This window comes from Pteropus alecto, unplaced genomic scaffold (genome assembly GCF_000325575.1).
Source record: "Pteropus alecto unplaced genomic scaffold, ASM32557v1 scaffold87, whole genome shotgun sequence".
Lineage (NCBI taxonomy): Eukaryota > Metazoa > Chordata > Mammalia > Chiroptera > Pteropodidae > Pteropus > Pteropus alecto.
In genome coordinates, this window is record NW_006443225.1 from 11919444 (window position 1) to 11932788 (window position 13345).

Sequence of the window (13345 nt, forward strand, 5' to 3'; positions counted from 1 at the left end):
AAGAAGGAAGCCTTGTTTTTAATTCTTAGTGGGTTTAAAGTTCAAATTCCATTTAGAATTCTTCTCATAAACATTAGCTATAGTTGAATGTCTGTGTCTTCCCAACCCCCGAGGTGATGGAATTAGAAGGTGAGGCCTTTGGGAAGCGATTAGGTCATGAGGGTGATGCCCTTACTTTCAGATCGAATTGCTGTGACTTGAGAATTGATCCAGTAAAACGATGTATTCATCTTACCAGCTGAACTCCTGAAAGCAAGTACAGCATGATGGTTAAGAACTTGAACTTGAGTGTCTAACGGCATCCCAGTTTCAACATATACTAGCTGAGCATCCTTGGGCAAAATGTTTAATTCCCCAGTGACGGGCACACAATGAGCATGGACATGTTGCAGCCCCCATGCTGTCGTGGATGACTTTTAATTCATTTAAGAAGGTTGCACACATCTTGAAGGAGCTCCACAAGAAGAGTGGAGAAGTATTGCAACGTTTGAGCTGCTATTTTTTTTGTTGAAATAAATAATCTTCCTCAGTACAAGCAATATTCCCAAATGTCTACTGATTAGCTACTTAGATGTTCCTGAAATTCCAATTTTTATAAACCTTTTTCTTTAAGTGCCTCTAATTAACATGTTTTTATTAAATGTTTTCTATGGGCTACACTTTTGGAGATAGGAGGGCAGTTGTTCTAAAAGCAAATTAATTATCCAGGAAAACAGACTGCCATCAAATACTTAGGAAAATCAGAACAATAGGCCTTAAGTGCATTTGCCATTTTTTTTTCCTCGTGGAATGTTAAAATATTCCTCGTGGAATGTTAGAATGACACACAATAAAACATGTTATTTAAATGATTTGAGAAGTAATAATTTGTTTAAGAAAGGATTTATGCTTTATATGGTGTTTCTGTAAAGAGACTAATCACAGAAATTGCTGTGATGGAAAATCATGAGTTTTCAGTTTTATACATATATGTGTTATCAAGAATATCAATAGGATGTGAAAATAATAATTTTTCAAAGTATCCTAATATCTATTCATGCTCAAATACCCTTTTTAATAATGTAATAGCAAAGGCACTGTTGGACTTTATTTTGTTGTCATGATATGGGAACATAAATGTATTTAAAGTTTTTTTTAATTTAAGTATAGTTTAAGTATAGTATTATATTGGTTATATTAGTTTCAGATGTACGATATAGTGATTCGACATTTCTGTATCTTACAATGTGATTGCCCCTCTAATTCTAGCGATCTATGTCACCACGCAAATCTGTCACAGTAGTATCGACTATATTCCCCATTAACCTTTTTCACCCATCACCCCAGCCCCTCCCTTCTCGTAACCTTCCCTTTGGTCTCTGTTTCTACGAGTCTGTTTTTATTTTGTTTTGTTTGTTCATTTGCTTTGGATTTTTAGATTTCACCTATAAGTGAAACCATATGGTACTTGTCTTTTTCTGCCTGACTTATTTCACTTGGCATAATATCTTTTCGATCCATCCAAGTTGTCACAAATGGCAAGATTTCATTCTTTTTTATTGCTGCGTAATAGTCCTGTGTGTGCATGCATGTGTGAGTGTGTGTGTGTGTAAATATATACATCATGTTTTCTTTATCCATTTGTCTATTGATGGATATACCTAGGTTGCTTCCATAACTTGGATATTGTAGTATTGTCAAAATGCTATAATGATCATAGGGATGCATATAGCTTTTTGAACTGGTGTTTTTTTTTCTTTGGATAAATACCCAGAAGTGGAATTGCTGGGCCGCACGGTGTACCTATGTTTAGTTATTTGAGGAATCTCCAGACCGTTTTCCATAGTGGCTGCACCAGTTTGCAGTCCCGCCAGCAGTACACAGGGCTCCCTTTTCTCCACATCCTCACCAACACGTATTATTTGTTGACCTTTTGATAATAGCCATTTTGACTAATGTGAGGTGGTATCTTTGTGGTTTTCATTTGCATTTCCCTGATTATTAGTGATGTTGGGCATCTTTTTATATGTCTGTTGGCCATCTGTATGTCTTCTTTGAAGAAATGCCTTTTCATGTCCTCTGCCCATTTTTTGATCAGATTGTTTATTTTTTTGTTCAGAGTTTTATGAGTTTTTTACATATTTTGAATCTCAATCGGATATATCACTTACAAATATATTCTCCTATTTAGTTGGTTGTCTTTTTGTTTTGTTGATGGCTTCCTTCCTGTGCAGAAAGAAGCTTTTTAATTTGATGAAGTTTGATTTGTTTATTTTTGCTTTTGTTAACCAAAAAGATACTACTATGACTGACATCAAATAGTTACAAGGGAAGATTAATTTAAATGACTCTTTCTATTTTTTTTTCCATTTTTATTTTCCTACTGTCATAAGATGATGCATCTTATATGAGAAATAGGAACAAATAGTGAAAAATCATATTTTACTATTTTATCCATACCTAAAAGATTATTTATTTACTTGCTTGACATTCTAGATCTCCCAGGTACACTCTGTAGTAAAACTGAAGTTGCAAGACTTAATTACTTGTTATGGTAATTACCCTTATAATTGGTAAAAGTTCTTGAATGACCTGCATAAGCCATATTGAATGTATGATTATATTTATTTTATCTCTATGTATGTCTTCCGTTATCTATATAATCACTGACCAGTTAATTAGTCTCATTAATATAAAAGAAATATTTTAGAATCACACCAGACTAGACATATCATTACTATTAAAACAAAGAGTACTGTGTCATTAAATTTTGAGTTTTTTAAAAACATTTCAGAATAAGAACCAAAATTAACAGGCTATGTGTTTGTTTTCAATTATAAACATTAATGGTCAAAGCGGAGTATGAAATACTTAAAAGGAAAATCAAATAACTTTAACATCAATAATTTTGTATTTTTAGGAAAGGCCATTTGAGTTTTCTTATTAATAATTTTCTTCAGAATTTTCAATATAAAAACCTATTTTTTTCACTTCAAACCAGAAATTCTGTAACATCTAAATCATGCCATATAAAAGTTAGAAAAATAAATGAAATCTGTGAAAAAAATAACATGACTTGAAATATGATAATTATATAACAATAAATTAAATTAAGAAAAAGTTAAGACCCCTTGGAAACATTTTATTTACACTCTAGGTGTGGTTACCAATGCAAACCATTTTTAGTTTCCCAAAGCAGAAAGCAGAGAGAAAAAAATTCTACTAAAAACAAATTCTGTGATTACTTCAAGAGATCAGTTGATTTGCACATTAGAAAAAATAAATTCCAGACTAAAGTAGTTAAAATTTAACAAAGCAGGATTTCTATTCCATGGTAAGTCACTGAATATATTTCTTCTTCTATAATGTTATGCCAAGAGACACCCCCTAACATCTTCATGCTTTTTATTGGCTGTTCCAGTTAATGCAGACGTTTGTATTCAGCGCTGTCCTCCTTAAGAATTTTAAAAGCACTATTACAAGAATAAAAGGTCTTTATCTTTCCCAGTGTCATCAAGAACTCCACATACTTAACAGCTCCTAAACCAATCTTGTTTTCCCAATTATCAACTTGCTTATTAGCAAATTTCAGTGTGCTGTCCAAATACTAAAACACAAGGCAATTAAATATCTATTCATTAAGTACACAAGTATGTACTTACTTCCCGGAGTTCTGTTAAAAAACAAAAACAAAAACAAAAAAAAACAAGCAAAGCTTCCTGCTCTATAACAAACAAACATAGAAGATATATCAAGCTCAGGGCTGGTGCTAAAGTTAGACATTCAAGTTGCAACTATTTACTGCCTATTATGGGCACATCAGTGCTACATTAAAGCACTGAAGGAACACATTAAAGGAAAAAAATCATTCAAGGAAAGGGACACCAAATTATATTTGTATGGTTAAATTTTTTACATTCAACAGTGTTCTGTTGGAATATAGAGTATGACCTTTATGGAGAAGTCAAGTCATAAAACTCCGTTTGGGAAGGCCACACTGTTTGATGTGCCAGCTCACCTTCCTTAGGTTGTAACCTCAGAATACAGTGGATTCAGATTTCTAAGGAATTCTCCAATTTCCCTATCTCCTCTCCCCCATCCCTCCTAATTAGATGGCACTGGCGTGTTTCGTCTTCTCACAAAAAGGTACAACTTTCTGATGGATTGCTGTGAGGCTGCCCGCTGTTACTCCATGCTGGTCTCATATCTAGCAATAATTTCTCAGAATTTATGATACTGCATGTAGCTGACTCGCAGTATCATCGTTAATTTCAGTTATTCCAAATCTTATGAAGTGGAAAAAGCAAAGAAAGGAACATAAACCAGCCAACTTAGGCAGTGGGGGCATATTGTCCCCTCCAGCGCTACGGCAAAGAAAAGTCTGACAGCGTTGAGTTTGCTTTTAACCACCAGAGAAAGGGGAAGAGATCAGCTACATACAAAAGAAGTCAGCAGTCTAAGGGATGCTCCCAGTAGACCTACAAAAAAGGGGTGGTCTTCCATCAGGTACATATGTGAGGCAGCCTCTGCTTTCAGTACCATGAGTAAGGGGTCTCTGATTAAAGGAAGGAACGGCAAAGGAAGGAACAAAGTTTTGGCAGTTTTTCAAAAGCGTGTTTTGGCTCCCCTCACAATCCCATTTTGTAGAAATCAGTGCTTTAGCAAGACCCCTCACAGCTGCTGCTGGGCTGGATGACGGCTGACCAAGCCGTTCTCTGAGTTTGGCTCACTGTGCAGCGTCCTGACTCAGATGGAATCTGATTCTGAGAGTTTTCACCTCAGTAACATGGAATCCTACCCACTTGGACATAGAATTTAGGGTTCAGCTAAAAGTCAATACCCGGCAAGTTAGAGAAAGGAATATATCAACATCCTCTGGTAGAGTCTTCTCTGTTTTTGGCCTTCCAGGCATGGCACAGTCCCACTGCCACAGACAGCGGTGTCAGCACCGCCTGGGAACTGGGGAGAAACACAAATTCCGGGGGTACACTCCGGACCTTCTGAATCAGAAAATCCCGGGAGGCGGGAAGGGGGTGGGGAAGAGGAAGGGAAGGAGAAGAGGAAGGGAAGCCCAGCAACCTGCGTTTTAAGAAGTCCTCTAGGTGATTCCAAAGCAGCCTAAAAATTGAAGGACCACAGCTCTACAGTGTCAAATAAGGACCTTACCTGCCTGTTTTGATTTAGCTAGATTTTAAGCAGTGTCCTCTCGAGGGATGATAGTAGACTGAAAGCATACCCACGCTTCACCAGATCACTTTGTAGACATGAAATCTGGTTTAAAATGTGCATTAATAGTGGTCCCGAAGACAGCTTGAGATTCCAGTGCCTGGGGCTGCCTCTGGCTCAGACATTATGTTGTGTGGCTGCTTGCTTTTGGAGCTTCCTTAGCTCCAGAGCAGTCTGGCAACTTATATGTGATCTTTTCTCATGGCTGCCTCAGATTTCAGGAAGGTTGGAATGTCCCCATGCTCGTCCTTCGTGTGCGTAATAATCTGGGCCAAGGAGTGTGAGTTAGTGGCCCACATCCTAGATATATCCGCCTGGAAAATCTGGTTTCGTCGTCCCAAGATAGGCTAAAAATCAGCCCTGCTCCATGCCAGATCTTCTTTACCATATTCTGGGGTGACATTTTGCATTTGAGTTGAGGTAAAGCAGAAGAGTCTGAAAATAAAGCATATCAATTCTCTATGGATGCTTTTTTTAGATTTGGTTTTAAAATTCTTAAGCCTCTGCCAGGAGAGTAATTAGCAGCCCAGATAAGAGGCCACCTGTGGCAGCTACATGCCTGCAATCAGGTATGCATGAGAGAACTATAAATTTGATTAGAGAGTTATACTCTGCAGGCCCGTATCTCACTTTCAGGAGATAGGAAGTTAAAAGGAAAATTTCACAGGAAAGAGCATGGTTTTTATCTCGGTGTCACCATCAATCATCATATTTTAGAGGTTAATGTCCAGAGGTTCTCGTGAATAAGAGAGAATTTAGAAAGCAGAATATAAGGAAAGCCCTCTGGGGAGGAGAGTGTTATTCTAATCTGTTCCGCTCTCAGGAGAAAGATGCTTCATCTTGATGTATTATTACCGACTCTCCCGCGACATAAACAGCAAGAGGCAAGAAACAGCCAGCGTGCCTACCAAACGAATGCTGGAAGGGAGATTTTTAAGTCCATATAGCGCTAAAATAGGAAGGGAAATCTAGGCACTGATGGGAATGTTCTCTTGGCAAAGGAGATACCAGGGGAAGAATATTTGCCGGAGGTGCCGGGATATAGAGCTGTGTCTAGGGCACAGGATGCTGCTGAGGGGACCTGGCAGTGTCAAAGGGCCAGAGTCAAAGTAAGCAGACCATCCTCCCAAGAGTCAGACTGGAGAGGCCTGGGCTGAGGGAGAATGCGGAGGTCCAGCCTGTGGTTTGGAAGGGTGAGTGAGAAGGAGGAGGTCCGAGTAATTAATTTTCTGAAGAACTGGGACATGGGTGGAGGGTGGCAGACTTCCGTATGGCTGCAGGGACATTTTTCTAGGGTAGAAAAGGCACTATGACAAGTGCTTAGTGACTACCGATAGGCGCCATTTAAATTAGACGGTTATTGGTGGGGCATTGCGTAAATGGGTGTGCTAGGCCCTGAAGGTGTGTGGGGTTCAGACCTGGCCTCTGACCCCGGGAGCTTGCAGAGTCCATGGAGGGATCATGCAGACCCATGCAGGCCCCGCGCCAGATTGCAGGCTCGGCGCTCAATGCGGGCTTCGCCTTCCAGGTCCCCTGTAAATTTTCGATGTTGATGACAATTTTGGCTTTTTTTAGACTTCAAAATTGAGTAGGTGACAATGAGTTGCTATAATTTTTCTCAGAAAAAGTGATTCTTGAGGCACATACTGGAATCTTAAAATGGAAAATTAACATTTAGAAAGAGACTTAGAAATAACTCGATGACTGTAGTTATGAAAGAGGCTTCATGAATTAAAAGCAGACGGTGGAGGGGAAAGAAGTTAATTTTCTAGACTTTTTGAAAACAATGTTCAAAATTTCTTTAAATTGAAACTGTTTATTGTGGTTCGTCAACATTTCTTGTGATGTAACATTTATTTTCCAGTGAAACAGGTATCATATTCTTCAAAACAGCTGAATTAAAGAGTAGTGTGTGATATTCTGAAGTTCTTCTTAGAGATTTTGGAACCCAGAAAGGCCAAGCCTCACCCCACAACTCGGTCTGTTCAGCATCTCCACGCGGAGATCCAGCTGCCTCTTGACACCTCCACTAACGTATCTAAAATGCATTTGAAACTTACCATGTCCGCAGTCGAGTTCTACTTACTCCCCACCAAATTTTCTTTTCCCTCAGCCTCCGCATCTCCACAAATGGCAACATGGTAGTTTCAGTTGCTCAGGACAGAAAAATGGCGCTATTGTTTATCCCTCTCACCACCCTAAGCCCAATTTATCAGTGGTACTGTTGGCTCCAGCTACAGAATTTGTCCAGAATAAGTCCACTTCTTACCACCTTTGCCACTGTCACCCTCGGGCAAGCCATGCTCATCTCTCCAGATTGGTGGCGTCGCCTCCTGAAGAATCTCCATGCTTTCATGCTTGCCCTCCTGCCGTCTGCGCTCAGCGTAGCAGGCAGCATGAACGTTCTTGAAGCAGAAGTCTGATCACATCACTCCTCTGTTCAGAATCCTCCACTGGCTTCCTACTTTCATCAGATTTCCGCATCAGATTTTGAAATGATATTGTAGAATAGCCTACTTGATCTGGCCCAAGCAAGCAAAATTTGAACTATTGCTACAGCTGCCAGTCTCCTTGAATGAACTTTGACCTCTTTTCTCTTGACTGGTTCTGGTTCATCTTCCTTAAGGCTATTTGTAAGACCCAGGGGCTTCAGCCCCTTAACAGATGTCTGCGGACCACACACCTGTGCCTGGTACTGTGACTGGCTCTGTGATAGGGTCTGCAGAAGTCTCTGGGGGTAGCATCTTCCACTGGCTTATTCACTGTTAAGACTGAGTCAATGGAATGTAATTGCTGACTCACAAACTTGGAGATAGAATTTAATAATATTTATAACAGCATTTCCTCTAACCAGGTCTCACTGATCAGTATCGAATTAAGTCTGATTCATTTATTTTAAACCCAAACATATTTACTATCTTTATTGGCCCCATATGTACCCTGCTTCAAACACCTTACCTTTTATTGGCTACTAGTTCTTCATATGCTTCTGGCAGCCATCTTTGTGCAGGTGCAACTCTGGCATCTCATTTATGCTGGTATCTTTTATATCTCATTTCCTGCCCTGAGATGACCAATGAGAATCATCTAGTACTAGTGTATGTGTAACTCAAAAGCTCAGGAATATCAGTACTCAAGGACCACCCTTTACCAGGAGCCTATGGACAAATGCTTTACCCTTTCATCCTTAAAGTAGACACATTTCATAATGATCCTTAGAATTCTTGCGGTATTGAACAACAGCCACCTGTACGGGGGCTGAGTCAATAACACATGCTTGTTTGGGCTTTCACTCCTTCTGTGTTTTCCTCCTGTGCCCCTCACTCCTGCCTCCGGATCATACACCCCCTCACACATAAGCCTCTATCTCACATTCCACATTAAAGTGAAACCGGCTAAGAACTGCTTGCTTCTAAATATATACAGGATGATTTTTACCTCTTTTCAAGGGACTATAATATAACTATTCTATAGTATTCTGTAGAAAATTTCTCACACATAAGTTGGGTGCTTCCCCCCCGACCCCTTATCTCCAGGGTGAGCTGATCACTAAAAAATACCTTTGGAATCTCTTTTAGAGTTTACAGTGTATGAAGCTCAATCTAAGCTAGGCTTTAGGAATATAAAAATATGAAAAGTAAAACTCGCGCCTTTAAGAGACTTGGAGTGTGTTGACAGACATCTAAACAAATGTTAAAATATAGTAAAATGAAGGTTCTGGTAAAGATTTGCATAGGTGCTAAGACTTCTGGAAGAAAAGCTTCTTAAAAGAGGAGAATCTAAAATGAAAAACTAGATTTAAGCCACATAGTAAAAGAAGGGAAAGTAAATTCTGCTAGATAAAATTATATAACGACACAGAATCTTAATAACAAAGTATCTGCCAGAAAGTGAAAACAGTTTGGAATTTATGGAGCATAAAACCCATGGTAGAATATCCAAGATGAATTTGCAGAGACAGGTAGGGGTTGTGCAATAGAGAGACTCAGATGACTTGGTAAGGAAACCATAACTCATCTCGCAGGCGATGAAAAGCCAATAAAAATGGTAGTTCTTAAACTCCTTTGAGTCAAGGATTATTTTGAGAATGTGGTTAAAGTTACTGTCTTTCTGTCCAAATAAGAGAACATCAACTAAAAACTTTTCATTCCATTTATTGTGAATTAGTGTCATTCCTCCTAAAACCTGTCAATGATCCTCTAAGAATACTCGCATTAGGATCTCTTGCACTTAAATATTTAAAACATAAGGATAATATGGTTGGATTTGTTTTGAACTTTCTGGTAGCCATGTAGAAAATGGATTTTTTGTGAATATCAGTGAGGCAACTATATAACAATCCAGGCGAATCAAGATGAGCAGCAAAATCATAGTAGTAGCATAAAGAAAAAGTGATGGCTTCAAGAAAACTCTTTAGGCAGTGTGATTAGCAAGACTGGGGATTATTAGCCACATGTAGTACAGGGAAGTATGGTAATGAACGTGAGTTTGCTTTTGGACATGTTGCCTTGGAGATGCTTATGGTAAATTGTCCTCCGAGAATTTGGGTACACCAATTCTGAGCAGAAGACTCAAGATAAATATTTGAAAGTCCTCAACGTACATGTGATAAAAACCATGAGTGGATGAGCTGATTCAGGGAGATGATATAGAGTGGGAAAAGAGTATTCACACAAAGTACAGCTGAAGATTAGATGAAAGCGGGGTCTTAAAAGTTTCCATTGTTTTTGGCAATTAGAAGGTTAGGCAGTCTTGATGGAAGCAGTCATCTCAAAATGCTAGAAGCACTAACCAAATTAAAATAGATTGAGGAGTGAATGGAATCAAAAGCATTCAATTAAGGATATTCAGGGAGTTTGGATCAAAGAAGAATAAGCAAGAAGAAGCAACAGCTAGATATTTTAGATAATTATGGGAGGGATTTTTTTTTAAGACTGAATGTGAAGTGAGCTTGTTTACATGCTGTAGAAAATGAACAGTAGAGATGAGCAGAATGACTGGTGGTGGATAAAATAAATTAAGGTTAAAAAGACAGATGAGATGACAGGGTTCAAATCACTAGCCTACTGGGTGATCTAAGCCTTATATAAGAGAGAGGTCCTCTCAACCTCCGTGAATTGGAAAGGTGGTGAATACAGGTGGAGATGAAGGTAATTCTGTAGGTGACATGTGAGGGGGAGTAGAAGGTCTTGATTCCAGATTGTATAATTTTTCTGGATGACGTAGAGGTGATATTTTTGAAAAGACTTTGAAAGGAATGAAAGAAGGAATGACAGCCAAGAAGCCCAAGTTCAAAGTTGGAGACCATTGATTTGTATTTACCAACCCTAGGGTGTCATGATTCTCTCCAGCATTGTCCAGCTGTGCACGTGCAAGAAAATGATGGATTAACACAGGGTTCGGTTGTCGTTGGCAGTAATGACAAGAAGACATGGGTGCATGGGAACTGAGGAGACAGCAAATCCAGCTGAGTAGAGCAGGATGGGACTCAGGAGAGGCCAGATACTGGGAGAAAATAGAGAGAAAATGGACATCTATGTTTAACTGAAGAGAAAGTGTTAAGGGCAGTGCATTTGTGAAAGAGCGTAAAGGAGGTGAGTTTGTTAGAGAACCGAGCATTGGATTCAAAGCTTTCTGACGTGGAGCAGTACTTAGTTGACTGTCCTTGGGTTAGGCAGGGTGAAGTGGAAGAGAAGATTTCCAGATCTGAGACGGAGGGACTTTGAAGTTAGTGAATAAACACACATGAACATGAAAATTATTCAAGATAATAGTGACACTTAAGTCAAAGAAGAGAAAAATGAGCCTGAGCAAAGCTTTCATAGGCAGAAAGATGACAGGTTAATATTTATAATCCTCGTTATCTGAGGTGGAGGGGTTAGACAGCCTCCCTTGGGAGGAGGTACTGTGTTCTTAGAGGCAAAAAGAGGTGTAATATTCTTAGAAAAGGCTTTCAATTACAACAGGGTGGAGCAGGACACATTTAGTTAAGGGACCGAGAATATAGAAGAGTCTTGACTATGAAGGAGGAGTTTTAGAAAGCAAAGAAAAAAGGTTTGGAGTATGAGTAAAACTCTTGTTGGGAGAGAAACGATTTAACTTTTATTAAGACTGCATTTCCCGGACTTGCCCACCCAGCCCTTGTTTGCATAGCACCTATTAACCTCTTACAGAAGTAGGGCTGTGTGGATTACAGCTCGGAAGGATTGGCAGGGCACTCACGGGTGGCAGGGCTGTGAAACATTCCTCAGCGAAGCTGGTGCCAAGTCACGGTAAACTCAGCTCTTCAGGTATCTGGAGGGCAGTGTTTGGATAAAGATGAGCCAGCTTTTAAGGCCACCCAATATGTTGGGTTGTTTTCATGGCCATTTGTCTTTTTAACTCAGCTAAATTGAGAACTCTGAAATCAGAGACAGTTACAACTTCTTTACATCTCTACAACATTTGGCTTATTATTGAGCATATTAATAAATGCTCAATAAATATTTCTTTTTACTGAAGCTTGCAATGAGCAAAAAAAAAATTACAACTTAGTTTTTATTTCTTGCGTTGTTCTGCCTTTGTTGGAGATCTATTTTTTATTTAAGTTTTTGACCTAGTTAAATGCCCAAATGTATTGGAGTTCATTGTCAATTTTTAATAATAATTTTTACTCACACCTTTCAATGTCTCATGTACCTACATACTTTCTATCCTTGATAATCTTTTTGAGGTGGTTCAAAGACAATAAAAGAATATTTGTTATTGCTGATTAGTGAAGTACTTATCCTAATTATTAGAAGTAAACAAGGTAGGAAGAAATAGTTGGGCACATTTGAGATGTATGTAGCTAAGTCATTCATTTAAAAGTGGTATTTTTTCAAAGTAAAATTTAAAATATTAATTAAAAGTATACAATCATATATATTTGACCAAAAAGTATTATATTTATCAGGATATTACCCTTGAGAATTCTTTAATCTTACAATACAGTAAATATGGCTTTGGTATAGAAGATAATTGTAAGTATAAATGTATAATATATACAGAAATATGTGGAATTTAATATCGGAATATACATGGAAATATAATTTAAAATATTTATAATTACACAAATGGTAAAGAGAGGTGTGCATAGACGCTTGAATACGCAAAAGTCAAATTCAAATGATTATGTGATTTCACTGGAGTATATAAAAGCAGAGATATAAAAGAGTTGAAAATTTTATTTTGGGGCCCGGTACAGTTATGGATTGTACTTGATTTTTTAAAAAAATATTAATGCTGTGTGTTACGTATGTGTTCACACTCTTCTATGCGTGCGCTTGCCATCAGCCAAATGCAAGGAAAAGTAAGGCACTGGCAGAAACTCTGATCTCTGGATTGTGTGACGTAATGTCCTCCAGCGTTGGCAGAGCTTATTCTGCTGTTCTTAGGACAGAGTTCCAGCATTTATCGATGAGCTCCACCTCGCTCGATGAAGGAGTTTCACAGTGCAGTATAAACCCAGCCATTCGAATTGGATTTGGCTGGTCTACTTTTCTCACTATAGAGATGTGGATACGGAGGCTCAGAAACATACTGTCAGAAAATATCAGCACAGCCTTCTCTCTCCAAGGAGACCCAGCGTCCCCCAGGACCCCGGGCAGTCTCGCGCGTTCGGGGTCTTCACTCCTACTGTGAAAGTTACCTTGATCCGCAGGTCTTAGAGCTCAGGTTTGGTTAATTTGGAGAACTGGGTTTGATAAACCTCGAGGTGACCGTGGAAGCCCTCCAGTGCACCCGGACCCAGCGGTCCGCCGGTCCGGCGGGCGTGCTGTGTAGACTCTTGCATGCTGTGTAGACTCTTGCTTTTTCTCCTGCTCACTTCCTCATTGTAGTAGTAAAAACATTTGCTTATAAGCCTTTCTCCAGTCGGGCTAGGAAGAAATGCAGCATCTACCTGGACTAACCTTCCCATGTATCCAGGAGAAAAAAAAAAATGAAGATCTTTTCCTTAAAGTTTAGAAAATCAAAAACACTATATTACAAAGATTTTTGGTATATTTTTATTTCTACTTTGAAGAAGCATGTGTGATTTTAGAGTCCAGAGGTTCATAGTCAGACCCCCAATAGTATGTAGTTCACATTTCTAATTATTTCTAATTATCTTTTTAATTAT

The 13345-nt window shown here is 38.8% G+C and overlaps 1 protein-coding gene across 1 annotated transcript in view; it reads left to right on the top strand.

Moving 5' to 3' along the window:
- CUNH8orf34 (chromosome unknown C8orf34 homolog) overlaps positions 1-13345 on the top strand; it is a 273032-nt gene that overhangs the window by 188909 nt on the left and 70778 nt on the right.